Genomic DNA, 16,410 nt, shown 5'->3' with positions numbered 1-16,410 from the left:
ATTCATCGATCACACTGAGGAGGGGAGGGGGCCTTTGAAATCCACGCTGCGGCGTTCAAAGGGGCGGGAGGCCTTCACCAGGTGCGCGCGGTCCAGCCGGTAGAAGTGCGGTTTGCACTCCGCACAGACCTGGCAGTCCTTGGTGATCGTCCTTACTTCCTCGACGGAGTAGGGCAAATTTTGTGCCTTAATGAAGTGGTACAACCGAGTGACCCCTGGGTGACAAAGGCTGTCGTGCAGGGTCCGGAGTCAGTCTACCTGTGCGCTGACACATGTACCTCGGGATAGGGCATCTGGGGGCTCGTTGAGTTTGCCAGGGCGATACTTAATCTCGTAGTTATAGGTGGAGAGCTCGATTCTCCACCGCAAGATTTTGTCATTTTTGATGTTGCTCCGCTGTGTGTTGTTTAACATGAAGGCTACCGACCGTTGGTCAGTGAGGAGAGTGAATCTCCTGCCGGCCAGGTAATGCCTCCAATGTCGCACAGCCTCAACGATAGCCTGGGCCTCCTTTTTGACAAATGAGTGCCGAATTTCGGAGGCATGGAGGGTGCGGGAAAAGAATGCCACGGGCCTGCCTGCCTGATTGAGGGTGGCGCAAGGGCGACGTCCGATGCGTCGCTTTCTACTTGGAAAGGAAGTGTTTCGTCTACAGCGTGGATTCCAGCTCTGGCAATATCAGCTCTGATCCGGGCGATGGCCTGTTGGGCCTCTGCCGTCAGGGGGAAATGAGTGGACTGGATGAGTGGGCGGGCCTTGTCCGCATAGTTTGGGACCCCTGAGCGTAATACAAGAAGAACCCTAGGCAGCGTTTGAGGGCCTTGGGGAATGGGGGAGGGGAAGCTCCATGAGGGGCGCATGCAGTCGGGATCGGGCCCCAGGACTCCGTTCTGGACCACGTAGCCGAGGATGGCTGAGCGGTTTGTACGGAACACACACTTCTCCTTGTTGTACGTGAGGCTGAGGAAAGTGGCGATGCGGAGAAATTTAGCGGGGTTGTCGTCGTGATCCTGCTAATCTTGGCCGCAGATGGTCACATTGTCTAGGTATGGAAACGTGGCCCGCAAGCCGTACCGGTCGACCATTCGGTCTATCTCCCTTTGGAAGACCAAAACCCCATTGGTGACGCCGAAGGGGACCCTAAGGAAGTGATATAGCCGGGCGTCTGCCTCGAAGGCGGTGTATGGCCGGTCCGATTTACGGATGGGGAGCTGGTGGTAAGCGGATTTCAGGTCCACCATTGAGAAGACCCGGTACTGTGCAATCTGGTTAACCATGTCAGATATCGAGCTGCGTGTACCTGTTGATGGTCTGGCTGTAGTCCACGACCATTCGATTTTTCTCCCCAGACTTAACCACTACCACTTGAGCTCTCCAGGGGTTGTTGCTGGCCTCGATGACTCCCTCCTGAAGCAACCGCTGGACCTCGGACCTGATGAAGGCCTTCTCCTGGGTACTGTACCGTCTGCTCCTGGTGGCGACGGGTTTGCAATCTGGAGTTAGATTGGCAAAGAGGGAAGGAGGATCGACCTTTAGGGTCGCGAGGCCGCACACAGTGAGGGGTGGTAAGGGTCCGCCGAATTTAAGGATCAGGCTCTGGAGGTTGTACTGAAAATCCAGGCCAAGGATAAGTGCAGCGCAGAGGTTAGGGAGGACGTAGAGGCAAAAACTGTGGAACTCTATGCCTTGGACTGTGAGTGTGACCGTGCAGTACCCCCGGATCACTACGCGATGGGATCCGGAGGCCAGGGAGATACTTTGATTGGTAGGTTGTACCTTAAGGGAGCAGCGCCTTACCGTATTTGGATGTACAAAGCTCTCGGTGCTCCCGGAGTCCAGTAGGCAGGAGGTCACGTGGCCGTTGACTTTCAGGCTGGTGGATGCGTTGGTCAGAGTGTGTGGTCTGGACTGGTCGATTACCATGGATGCGAGTCGTGGTTGATCGTCGGGTAGTGAGGCGGCCGCTGCGTCGGGGTCCTGAAACGCCGTTGGTCTCCGTGTGCTGCGGGGTGGACAAGATGGCGGCGCCCGGAGGTCCTGGGGGTCACAAAATGGCGGCGCCCATGGAACGCACGTTGCGGGGGTGGAGCAAGATGGTAGCGCCCATGAAACGCACGTGTTGTGCGGGGGAGGAGATGGTGGCGCCCATTGTCCGGGGGGGGGCGACCGCTGCCGCTGAGCGGGCCTGGTGCGGGGGAGAAGATGGCGGCGCCCATTGCTCGCACATGGCCTGGGGAGGATAGCGGCGCCCATTGTCCGTGACCGGGGGGGGGGTGGGGGCTGCCGCTGAGCGGGCCTGGCACACCGCTGCGTAGTGGCCCTTCTTCCCACAGGCCTTACAAAGGGCAGCGCGGGCCGGGCAGCGTTGGCGGGGGTGTCTTTGTTGGCCGCATAAATAGCATCGGGGCCCTCCCGGAGATCACTGGCTGGCGTGTAGTGCAGGCATACTGGGTGGGTAGCGCCCCCGCTGGGGCGGCTGCCTGTGGGGCCCATGAAGCGTAGGAGGAGTGGGCCGCGCGGTTGGGGTCGCAGGACTGTACATTGCGCAGGGCGACCGTCATGGAAAGCGCTAGTGTTTTAGTCTCTGCGAGGTCGCATGTGGCCCCTTCTAGGAGCCGCTGCCTGATAACATCGGACCCAATCCCAGTTACAAAAGCGTCCCTCATAAGGAGATCTGAGTGCTCCTTAGCTGTAACGTCCTGGCAGTCACAGTCCCGAACTAGTGGGATCAGGGCCCTCCAGAAGTCCTCGATTGATTCGATTGATTCACCAGGTAGTTGAGTACGCGTTGCGAGCGCGTGTCTGGCGAAGAGCGTGTTCGTCTTCTGCTCATAACTCTGTTTGAGTCGAGTCATAGCGTCAGCGTAATTGGCCGCATCCTGGATCAGCGGGAAGATTTTAGAGTTGAGTCTGGAGTACAAGATTTGAATCTTCTGAGCCTCTGGAACAGGGGTCGGCGCCGCGTTGATATACGCTTCAAAACAAGCTAGCCAGTGCTGGAAGTCCTTTCTGGCGTCGCTTGCGTGTGGATCCAGCTGCAGTCGATCTGGTTTAATCCGGAGGTCCATCTTCTGAATCAGATACTAATAAATTGAGGCACGATCAATTTGGCTGGAGACGAAGTTGAATTCAAACTGAGGCTTTATTAGTATCTGAAGTGTAGCCTCCTACAGCAGCTGACAAAATGTCTGCTAGCTGAAGGCCACGCATATTTATAACCCGGCTCCTGGGCGGAGCTAGCATGCAGGGGCCCAGGTGAACCTGTAGTGCAGGTTCTACCGTACAACCCTTAATATAGGAACACAGTGGTTTACCACATTTCTGAAATGTTAAACAACGTCTTCAAGATGTCACTCGCGAGCTTTGCAACTTAACCCGTCGTCGACTAGTCAAACAAGTTTGTCCGCAGAGGGCTGCCTGAACCTTGCTCCGTCACTGCAGCCTTGTTAAACTTATTTTTGCTATTGACTTCAAATCGACGGAGATATAAAGTGAGCTGCCAATTCACTCAAACACGACCTATATCCTTGCACATAGTCAAGATCGACCTCAGTGTTTTCAGATCACCCTGTAAAGATTTTTCCCATCTCCTGCTTGTCATCCTCATCTCTCATAAAGTGCTCAGCTGTTCTGCTACGCAAACAGTCCCATATAAATGAAAACTATTTACCTTAGTTTCCACAGTAACATTGGATCACAGAGAGTCTAGCACAGAGGGAGAGTATTCGATCCATCAAACTCCATTTCCCTCTAACTTTATTGCCAAGCCTTTTTCCATTTAAACACTTGTCAAATGCAACTTTAAGGTTCAAGTGGCGATTCCATGCTCCCAGCTTGAGGACATCTTCATAAGGCGGATAGTGGTAGTGTAATGTCACTGGACTAGTAATCCAGAGGCCCAGATAAATGCTATGAGGACACGGTTTCAAACCCCACCATGGCAGCTTGTGGAATTTAAATTCAATCAATAAATTTGGAATTATTAAAACCACACTTGGTTCACTAATGCCCTTGAGGGAAGGAAATCTGCCACCCTTACCCGGTCAGGCCCTTTATGTGACTCCAGATCTGATGCCGGATGCCTGACTCTTAGCTGCCTTCTGAAATGGGTTAGCAAACCACTCAGTTCAAGGGCAATTCGGGATGGGCAACAAATGTTGGGCCTTGTGATGACCACATCTCATCAAATAATTTTTATAAAAGAGGTGGGCGAAGCTTCATTTGGAAAATGACCATCACTATTGGCTGCAGCTTCGCGGGTCCGATGGTTTTCTGAGAGTTGGGATTTCAGGGCTAACAGGTTTATAATGAAATAGTGTAAGTTTGGTATGAGCTGTTCCTGTGAAGTCACCATCACTTCAAAATGACGACCAGTGCGAGATCAAGTGGTCCAAGGCAACAATGATGCTGCAGCTGCAACATTTAAAACAGGCAGTAGCGACAACAGAGATGGCAATGTAGGAAACGTACTCCCAGACTGGCTGAATATGGAAGCCAAATAATAGTTGCCTCAATAAGCTTTAAAAAAGAATTTTTCCTGAGCTGTTCTTTTGGCTCTTCCCTCCTGACTGCCTTGCCCTCTGTCCAGTTTTAGATTTGGCAATATGTGGCAACTTTACTCAGGGGGAAACAGATTGGAATTTGGCAAAAGTTGAGTGGGAAAGTTTTTCTCACACAACATTGGAAGTTTATTCCTATTTTCCTCTAATCTCCCCGAGGGCTCTTGCTCAATCCAGTGTTTTCTTAAGTTTAGTACCTGGTGGATCCAAATACCCTGGTGACACGAATAACCACTTGCAGGCTGTCACACAGAAGCAGATAAAGGTGCCTGCTTTCGTACAGCAACTTTTACACAGTGAACTGTCCAAATGGGCTTCAAAAAGGTGGATGGAACCATTGTCTTGGGCTGTGAACACCGCTGGCAAGGCCGGCGATTATTGCCCATCCCTAATTGCCCTTGAGAAGATGGCAATGGACCTTTTCTTGAACCGTTTCAGTCTGTCACAAACCGTGCTGATGGTATCTGCGAGGGTATATCAACTTGAAACACCGGTTCACGGTGGTGTATAGTTTTGTTTTTGGAACCGAGAGAGAAGTCACGTGAAATCCCAGTGAGAATAACCAGCCCAATTGTCATGTAACAATTATTAAATACTATTAAATTAAAGAAAAGACAAATACACACAAACAGGATTACAATAATAAGATAATAAAGTATATGAATCCTAAACACGCTCACAATTTATGTAGAACCTACCACTTGTTCCAAAATGCATCTACGATCCCTGAATTCAATAAGACTTTCCCTTTGCCCAAACAACATCCAAATGAAACAAATTTCTAAGTCAAATCCAGTTTATAGTTACCACATAATACAGGGCTGATAATCAAGTCTGGGAAATGTCTTTTCCTGGTCCAGTGAAGATATTGAAACTGTATTACAATCCCAGACCAGACCCAACAGTGGCTAGGATACTTGACCAAAACCCCAATATTTTAGTTTATTAGAACATAGAACATACAGTGCAGCAGGAGGCCATTCGGCCCATCGAGTCTGCACTGACCCACTTAAGCTCTCACTTCCACCCTATCCCCGTAACCCAATAATCCCTCCTAACCTTTTTGGTTACTAAGGGCAATTTATCATGACCATTCCACCTAACCTGCATGTCTTTGGACTGTGGGAGGAAACTGGAGCACCCGGAGGAAACTCACACAGACACGGGGAGAACGTGCAGACTCCGCACAGACAGTGACCCAGCGGGGGGGAATCAAACCTGCGACCCTGGCGCTATGAAGCCACAGTGCTATCCACTTGTGCTACCGTGCTGCCCAAATTGTAAGACTGCGGAAAAATAATTCGCTCCAGGAGTAATTGAAAAAATAGGGCTTTGGTATTTCTAAAATAAAACTTTATTATAAATACAATACTAAACTTTTAACTTCGCACACAAAAAAAAGCTTACAATTACCTCTTAACACAATTTTCCATTAACAACAAGAAAAGAAACATACAGCTCTTAATCCATCTTAACGTTTGCAAGGCACATCAGTGGTACTTGTGGTACATAACAGATTCTGGCTTTGGTTTGGGGGAAAAGTCCACCACCCACCTACTTCTGCGATGTTCCTTTGCAAAGAAGGTCCGTAATGAGAAGCAGTAGTTTTTGTTGAAGTTCATTACGAGTTGCTTCATGATCCAGGGCTCTGTAGTCCACCGGCCGAGACAACTGGCAGCACAGTAGCACAAGTGGCTAGCACTGTGGCTTCACAGCACCAGGGATAGGATGGAAGTGATGGCTTAAGTGGGTCGGTGCAAATTCGATGGGCCGAATGGCCTCCTTCTGCACTGTATGTTCTATGTTTTATGTTGTTGGAGAACCATCAACTCAGTGAAAGGCACTCTTTGGATCTATCCAAAACGTATCTATCCATGACTGAGTGTTGCAGACTACCAAGTCTACATGTTGAGGGACACACAAGAGCTTGGGATAGCCCCTGCAAAGATTCAGCGGTGAAAGCACACTGATTGAGACCCTCCCATCAGAACTGGAAACAGTAAAATCCCTCAGGGCTGTATGTTTGACATGAAAAATCTGTTGGAAATATAACCTGGGACTGTAAACGTTGTAGGCACCTCAAAGTTCCATAAAAATAGTGAAAGAGATTGAACTGTTTTGCACCTTATGTAATGACAAATTTGCACTGTTATGTGATGTCCCTTTATCAATTTGATGACTGAAGTTTGTTTTTTAAATAAAGCTGTTCAGTGCTTCTGATTGCCCAAGAGGTTTTCAATATTCATCCATGTCACATCAAAAGATAACATCAGTCATCGCCTGGCATTTTCACAATACATCACATCACCAAATTGGCTTATTCATTTACAGAGAGAAGTGCAGGAAGCAACATGTTACAACTGGTCAATCCAAGTAAAGACAGCAATTCTGAGCCAGATTGTGTAAAGACGTGTAATATCCCTGTTCCGAGATGTCTCAAAATTCTCACGGATCCGCTCTGAATGGGGAAAGGGTCGATGGGGTGACTGAGATTAGGCATCAGGGCAGGGAACCAGGCAGTGGGAAGGAGGGCAATACGACAAGTGTTTGAATGTGGGAATGGATGACTCAAATATAGGTAATTGCTGTATTTTTTCATTTTCTGTGTTCCTTATTTCAATTTCACAATAAACAGGATGTTGGGTGATAATTGAGACAAGGGGAAACTCCTGAAGAAAAGAATGCGGGTTAATAGTAGGAAGGTGTATCATCCACTCCAGCGCTGGATAGGAGCAGGGTGCTCACCGCAATAATTACACACTGACAATAATGCTACTGCCCACCTTTGTTTGCAAGTCTCTCCATGACCTCACCCATTCCCGATCTCTGTCAACTCCTCCAGCCCCACCACCCTCCGAGTTCTCTGCACTCCCCCAAATCTGGCCTTATTTGCACTTCCCCAATTTTAATCGCTCCATCACTGACAGCCGTGCCTTCAGCTGCCTGGGTGCTCAGCTCGGGAATTCCTTCCCTGAATCTCCTGGACTCTTGCATTTCTTCATTGTCGCTGGGTCAAAATCCTGGAACTCCCTTCCCCACAGCACTGTAGATGTAACTACATCAGATGGACTGCAACGGTTCAAGAAGACGGCTTAGCACCACCTTCTGAAGGATAATCAGAGATGGGCAACAAATGCTGGCTTAGCCAGTGACACACAAACCATGAAAGAATGAGAAGAAGTTACTCGTTAAAACTTATCTCTGATCAAATCTTGCTCACCTAATCCTAATATCTCCTAATATGGCTCAGTGTCAAATTCTGTTTCATGCTCCTTCTGTAAAGAGCCTTGGGGCATTTTAGCTACATCCAAAGCACTATATAAATGCAAGATGTTATTGTAAACACCCCATCATCTTTTTTATAAGTCGCCATAGTCCTTGCTTTCCCCTTTGAGGGGGGAAGCTGACTGGTAGTGATTTAACCTGAGGGTCACCACACCTCAGGCGAGGGGCAGGGTTGAGAAGGCGGGGCTTTCAGGGATAATTCCCGGTCCGGGAATTGAACCCGCGCTGCTGGACTCGCTCTGCATCACGATCCAGCTACCCAGCCAACTGAGTCAAACCAGCCATCGTCACCAACTCCTTTCCTAATGGACGTCACCAACAACATTAACAGGTGCGGACTCCGCATGTTAGGCGATCCCATACAAGAATCCCAAGAATTAGGAGTTCACCCCTCAATTCTGCTCCGCCTCCCCCCTCCCTTAACCCTTGACTCCATTGTCAGTCAAAAATCTATCCAATCAGCCTTAATTATATTCAATGACTCAGCCTCCAATGCACAGGTCGTATCTCGGTGGTAGCACCCTCACTCCTGGCGCAGAAAGCTGCGGGCTCCAGTCCCACTCCTGAGACCTGAGCACGAAATCCGACCTTACACTTCGAGGCAGTACCGAGGGAGCGCTGCGCTGTCGGAGATGCCGTTCTTTCAGACGAAACGTCAAACCGAGGCTCCGTCTGTCTTCTCGGGTGGGCATGAAAGATTCCAGCACCACTACTTCGGAATCGCTCAAAACAAAATGGCTAACTGGTTACTATTGCTGCTCATGGGAGCTTGTTCCGTGCAGATTGGCTGCAATGTTTACCACATTACAAGAGTGAGTAAAATAATCCATTGGCTGCAAGGCGCTTTGGGATGTTGTGAGTGGTGCGATATAAATTAAAATGTTTCTTTGTTGCCTCATAACATGTATCCCTTAATCAAAGATCATCATTTTAGAATTATTCGGAACTGTGCACGTTCCACCGATGGTTAATAACACCAACAATCTCACCAAATGGTCCAAGAATAGCTATGAAGAAAGGTTGAGTAGATTAGGATTGTTTTCGTTGGAAAGGTTGAGGGGGGACCTGATTGAGGCCTACAAAATTATGAGAGGTATGGACAGGGTGGATAGCAACAAGCTTTTTCCAAGAGTGGGGGTGTCAATTACAAGGGGTCACGATTTCAAGGTGAGAGGGGGAAAGTTTAAGGGAGAGGTGCGTGGAAAGTTTTTTACGCAGAGGGTGGTGGGTGCCTGGAACGCTTTGCCAGCGGAGGTGGTAGAGGCGGGCACAATAGCATCATTCAAGATGCATCTAGACAGATATATGAATGGGTGGGGAACAGAGGGAAGTAGATCGTTGGAAAATAGAAGACAGGTTTAGATAAAGGATCTGGATCTGTGCAGGCTGGGAGGGCCGAAGGGCCTGTTCCTGTGCTGTAATTTTCTTTGTTCTTTGTTCGAAGACCCTAAACACATGGTTTAGTCCTGCCTCACTGCCTCCTGTGACATGCTCTTTCCACTTGGCGCTCCAGGATGCTGTCGGGAGTGAGTGAGCACCTGCCTGGAGTTACAACCTCATCAGAGTGAGGAACACAGACAAATAGCAACATCCCTGGGTGACCCAAAGAAACCCAGGCACATGACAGAAAGTAAAAATGACCAAAACGTACCTGGGCAGCAGGCAGGCAACGAGAAACACAGAGAGAGAGAAGCAGGATTCCTGATTGCTCCTGTCGCACCAATGGGGTGAGTGTGTTGTGAGTCTGTCAGTGAGGCACTGTGAAGCCTTCTTCTGAGTCGCAATGGGACTTACCATTAAAGCTGCTCTGCCCCAGACCAATAAACATTGCAAAACCTAAAATAGCTTTCAGAACCTCACTGCCCCTCGACACATATTTGACAACAGAAACATCAGGAGTGCATTGCACCATGCCAGCACAGGGATGAGCATTGCAACTAAAAATATCACAATCAAAACTATTCTGGAATAATTAACACTATACAAAAGAACAAAGGCAGACGGGTTTGTATTTGTCCAGCGCCTTTGAACTTCTCGAAGCCTCCTCGTGTGTGAATTATTGTTGGGATGCAGTGATTGTCATTAAGTCAGAAAGTGCAGCAGTTATTCCACCTCAACAGCATCACATAAACAGCAGTGGGATAAATCGTACATCTTTGCTCATTGTGTGAGGGCGAAATGGAAGCCTACACACTTGGAGTGTTCAGGGATTTTCTCCAATTAGTGATGAGATGCCATGAGCGTCCACCTGAACAGCTTAATGTCTTCATCTGAAGCGCGATACCCGACAGTGGGGCACTCCCTTGAGAATTCAATGGAGGGTCAGCCCAGGCGAGTGCATTATTCCTATCGTAGCCCTGGACCTTAGAATCACAGAATGGTTACAGGGCAGAAGAAGGCCATTTGGCCGATTGTATCTACATCGCCTCTCAGAATGAGCATCGTGCCATTGTGCCATCCCTCCGCCAGTGCCAGTCCTGGAGTGGGAGCTTGAACCCATCCGACTGAGAGAAGGGCGTGACTGACTCTGGAAGCAGACCGGATTCAAGTCATTCTGACCTGCTCAGCAACGATCAGCACCCCTCAATTGTTCCTGAGGCCAGCCAGACCAGGATCCGTTTACCAGAGATCTTGAGGGATCACCCTGAGCCTGTTTAGCTGGTGTAACAGATTGTTCATTCCATGAAAATGTTGGTGAACTAAATGGGTGAAGAATGTCCCACGTCGACGCTATCACCAAGAAAGTACAACAGCGCCTATACTTCCTCAAGAAACTAAGGAAATTCGGCATGTCCACATTAACCCTTACCAACTTTTATAGGTGCACCATAGAAAGCATCCAACTGGCTGCATCACAGCCTGGTATGGCAATTGCTCGGCCCAGGACCGCAAGAAACTTCAGAGAGTCGTGAACACCGCCCAGTCCATCACACAAACTTGCCTCCCATCCATTGACTCCATCTACACCTCCCGCTGCCTGGGGAAAGCGGGCAGCATAATCAAAGACCCTTCCCACCCGGCTTACTCACTCTTCCAACTTCTTCCATCGGGCAGGAGATACAGAAGTCTGAAAACACGCACAAACAGACTGAAAACAGCTTCTTCCCCGCTGTTACCAAACTCCTAAATGACCCTCTTATGGACTGATCTCATTAACACCTACACCCTGTATGCTTCATCCGATGTCGGTGCTTATGTAGTTACATTGTATACCTTGTGTTGTCCTATTATTCCCTTTTCTTCCCATGTACTGAATGATCTGTTGAGCTGCTCGCAGAAAAATACTTTTCACTGTACCTCGGTACATGTGACAATAAACAAATCCAATCCAATTGAGGTACCCTCAATAATGACGCTTAGAGTGTAAACGGTAAAGAAGGCTTTAATACACTAAGAACTATGCTAGAACTGAGACATGTGCTGACTGCTGCACAGCCCACAAGGCAGCCCCTTATATATGGCTCACAGAAGGGCGGAGCCAGAGGCGGAGTCCCCAGGATTCCAAGCCCGGTCTTAAAGGGGACATCATCTTACATGATGACAAGGCAGTAACCGTTCATCACACAAATCAAATGTTAGCGGCTGCCCAGCAGTGCAAGCAAGCAAGGAACTCAGACCTTGCCCTTGTACTCTGACCTAACAACACCAACATCTTGCATCGCAATAGATTGGAACGTATCTATTTCTTGATGCTCTGGTTATTTGCAACATACTCTAACCCTCTCGGCCCAGGGCTCTGTAGTCCACCGGCCGAGACAACTGGCAGCACAGTAGCACAAGTGGCTAGCACTGTGGCTTCACAGCACCAGGGATAGGATGGAAGTGATGGCTTAAGTGGGTCGGTGCAAATTCGATGGGCCGAATAGCCTCCTTCTGCACTGTATGTTCTATGTTTTATGTTGTTGGAGAACCATCAACTCAGTGAAAGGCACTCTTTGGATCTGTCCAAAACGTATCTATCCATGACTGAGTGTTGCAGACTACCAAGTCTACATGTTGAGGGACACACAAGAGCTTGGGATAGCCCCTGCAAAGATTCAGCGGTGAAAGCACACTGATTGAGACCCTCCCATCAGAACTGGAAACAGTAAAATCCCTCAGGGCTGTATGTTTGACATGAAAAATCTGTTGGAAATATAACCTGGGACTGTAAACGTTGTAGGCACCTCAAAGTTCCATAAAAATAGTGAAAGAGATTGAACTGTTTTGCACCTTATGTAATGACAAATTTGCACTGTTATGTGATGTCCCTTTATCAATTTGATGACTGAAGTTTGTTTTTTAAATAAAGCTGTTCAGTGCTTCTGATTGCCCAAGAGGTTTTCAATATTCATCCATGTCACATCAAAAGATAACATCAGTCATCGCCTGGCATTTTCACAATACATCACATCACCAAATTGGCTTATTCATTTACAGAGAGAAGTGCAGGAAGCAACATGTTACAACTGGTCAATCCAAGTAAAGACAGCAATTCTGAGCCAGATTGTGTAAAGACGTGTAATATCCCTGTTCCGAGATGTCTCAAAATTCTCACGGATCCGCTCTGAATGGGGAAAGGGTCGATGGGGTGACTGAGATTAGGCATCAGGGCAGGGAACCAGGCAGTGGGAAGGAGGGCAATACGACAAGTGTTTGAATGTGGGAATGGATGACTCAAATATAGGTAATTGCTGTATTTTTTCATTTTCTGTGTTCCTTATTTCAATTTCACAATAAACAGGATGTTGGGTGATAATTGAGACAAGGGGAAACTCCTGAAGAAAAGAATGCGGGTTAATAGTAGGAAGGTGTATCATCCACTCCAGCGCTGGATAGGAGCAGGGTGCTCACCGCAATAATTACACACTGACAATAATGCTACTGCCCACCTTTGTTTGCAAGTCTCTCCATGACCTCACCCATTCCCGATCTCTGTCAACTCCTCCAGCCCCACCACCCTCCGAGTTCTCTGCACTCCCCCAAATCTGGCCTTATTTGCACTTCCCCAATTTTAATCGCTCCATCACTGACAGCCGTGCCTTCAGCTGCCTGGGTGCTCAGCTCGGGAATTCCTTCCCTGAATCTCCTGGACTCTTGCATTTCTTCATTGTCGCTGGGTCAAAATCCTGGAACTCCCTTCCCCACAGCACTGTAGATGTAACTACATCAGATGGACTGCAACGGTTCAAGAAGACGGCTTAGCACCACCTTCTGAAGGATAATCAGAGATGGGCAACAAATGCTGGCTTAGCCAGTGACACACAAACCATGAAAGAATGAGAAGAAGTTACTCGTTAAAACTTATCTCTGATCAAATCTTGCTCACCTAATCCTAATATCTCCTAATATGGCTCAGTGTCAAATTCTGTTTCATGCTCCTTCTGTAAAGAGCCTTGGGGCATTTTAGCTACATCCAAAGCACTATATAAATGCAAGATGTTATTGTAAACACCCCATCATCTTTTTTATAAGTCGCCATAGTCCTTGCTTTCCCCTTTGAGGGGGGAAGCTGACTGGTAGTGATTTAACCTGAGGGTCACCACACCTCAGGCGAGGGGCAGGGTTGAGAAGGCGGGGCTTTCAGGGATAATTCCCGGTCCGGGAATTGAACCCGCGCTGCTGGACTCGCTCTGCATCACGATCCAGCTACCCAGCCAACTGAGTCAAACCAGCCATCGTCACCAACTCCTTTCCTAATGGACGTCACCAACAACATTAACAGGTGCGGACTCCGCATGTTAGGCGATCCCATACAAGAATCCCAAGAATTAGGAGTTCACCCCTCAATTCTGCTCCGCCTCCCCCCTCCCTTAACCCTTGACTCCATTGTCAGTCAAAAATCTATCCAATCAGCCTTAATTATATTCAATGACTCAGCCTCCAATGCACAGGTCGTATCTCGGTGGTAGCACCCTCACTCCTGGCGCAGAAAGCTGCGGGCTCCAGTCCCACTCCTGAGACCTGAGCACGAAATCCGACCTTACACTTCGAGGCAGTACCGAGGGAGCGCTGCGCTGTCGGAGATGCCGTTCTTTCAGACGAAACGTCAAACCGAGGCTCCGTCTGTCTTCTCGGGTGGGCATGAAAGATTCCAGCACCACTACTTCGGAATCGCTCAAAACAAAATGGCTAACTGGTTACTATTGCTGCTCATGGGAGCTTGTTCCGTGCAGATTGGCTGCAATGTTTACCACATTACAAGAGTGAGTAAAATAATCCATTGGCTGCAAGGCGCTTTGGGATGTTGTGAGTGGTGCGATATAAATTAAAATGTTTCTTTGTTGCCTCATAACATGTATCCCTTAATCAAAGATCATCATTTTAGAATTATTCGGAACTGTGCACGTTCCACCGATGGTTAATAACACCAACAATCTCACCAAATGGTCCAAGAATAGCTATGAAGAAAGGTTGAGTAGATTAGGATTGTTTTCGTTGGAAAGGTTGAGGGGGGACCTGATTGAGGCCTACAAAATTATGAGAGGTATGGACAGGGTGGATAGCAACAAGCTTTTTCCAAGAGTGGGGGTGTCAATTACAAGGGGTCACGATTTCAAGGTGAGAGGGGGAAAGTTTAAGGGAGAGGTGCGTGGAAAGTTTTTTACGCAGAGGGTGGTGGGTGCCTGGAACGCTTTGCCAGCGGAGGTGGTAGAGGCGGGCACAATAGCATCATTCAAGATGCATCTAGACAGATATATGAATGGGTGGGGAACAGAGGGAAGTAGATCGTTGGAAAATAGAAGACAGGTTTAGATAAAGGATCTGGATCTGTGCAGGCTGGGAGGGCCGAAGGGCCTGTTCCTGTGCTGTAATTTTCTTTGTTCTTTGTTCGAAGACCCTAAACACATGGTTTAGTCCTGCCTCACTGCCTCCTGTGACATGCTCTTTCCACTTGGCGCTCCAGGATGCTGTCGGGAGTGAGTGAGCACCTGCCTGGAGTTACAACCTCATCAGAGTGAGGAACACAGACAAATAGCAACATCCCTGGGTGACCCAAAGAAACCCAGGCACATGACAGAAAGTAAAAATGACCAAAACGTACCTGGGCAGCAGGCAGGCAACGAGAAACACAGAGAGAGAGAAGCAGGATTCCTGATTGCTCCTGTCGCACCAATGGGGTGAGTGTGTTGTGAGTCTGTCAGTGAGGCACTGTGAAGCCTTCTTCTGAGTCGCAATGGGACTTACCATTAAAGCTGCTCTGCCCCAGACCAATAAACATTGCAAAACCTAAAATAGCTTTCAGAACCTCACTGCCCCTCGACACATATTTGACAACAGAAACATCAGGAGTGCATTGCACCATGCCAGCACAGGGATGAGCATTGCAACTAAAAATATCACAATCAAAACTATTCTGGAATAATTAACACTATACAAAAGAACAAAGGCAGACGGGTTTGTATTTGTCCAGCGCCTTTGAACTTCTCGAAGCCTCCTCGTGTGTGAATTATTGTTGGGATGCAGTGATTGTCATTAAGTCAGAAAGTGCAGCAGCTATTCCACCTCAACAGCATCACATAAACAGCAGTGGGATAAATCGTACATCTTTGCTCATTGTGTGAGGGCGAAATGGAAGCCTACACACTTGGAGTGTTCAGGGATTTTCTCCAATTAGTGATGAGATGCCATGAGCGTCCACCTGAACAGCTTAATGTCTTCATCTGAAGCGCGATACCCGACAGTGGGGCACTCCCTTGAGAATTCAATGGAGGGTCAGCCCAGGCGAGTGCATTATTCCTATCGTAGCCCTGGACCTTAGAATCACAGAATGGTTACAGGGCAGAAGAAGGCCATTTGGCCGATTGTATCTACATCGCCTCTCAGAATGAGCATCGTGCCATTGTGCCATCCCTCCGCCAGTGCCAGTCCTGGAGTGGGAGCTTGAACCCATCCGACTGAGAGAAGGGCGTGACTGACTCTGGAAGCAGACCGGATTCAAGTCATTCTGACCTGCTCAGCAACGATCAGCACCCCTCAATTGTTCCTGAGGCCAGCCAGACCAGGATCCGTTTACCAGAGATCTTGAGGGATCACCCTGAGCCTGTTTAGCTGGTGTAACAGATTGTTCATTCCATGAAAATGTTGGTGAACTAAATGGGTGAAGAATGTCCCACGTCGACGCTATCACCAAGAAAGTACAACAGCGCCTATACTTCCTCAAGAAACTAAGGAAATTCGGCATGTCCACATTAACCCTTACCAACTTTTATAGGTGCACCATAGAAAGCATCCAACTGGCTGCATCACAGCCTGGTATGGCAATTGCTCGGCCCAGGACCGCAAGAAACTTCAGAGAGTCGTGAACACCGCCCAGTCCATCACACAAACTTGCCTCCCATCCATTGACTCCATCTACACCTCCCGCTGCCTGGGGAAAGCGGGCAGCATAATCAAAGACCCTTCCCACCCGGCTTACTCACTCTTCCAACTTCTTCCATCGGGCAGGAGATACAGAAGTCTGAAAACACGCACAAACAGACTGAAAACAGCTTCTTCCCCGCTGTTACCAAACTCCTAAATGACCCTCTTATGGACTGATCTCATTAACACCTACACCCTGTATGCTTCATCCGATGTCGGTGCT

This window comes from Scyliorhinus torazame, chromosome 28, assembly GCF_047496885.1.
Source record: "Scyliorhinus torazame isolate Kashiwa2021f chromosome 28, sScyTor2.1, whole genome shotgun sequence".
Lineage (NCBI taxonomy): Eukaryota > Metazoa > Chordata > Chondrichthyes > Carcharhiniformes > Scyliorhinidae > Scyliorhinus > Scyliorhinus torazame.
Note: the sequence above shows the minus strand (reverse complement) of the source record.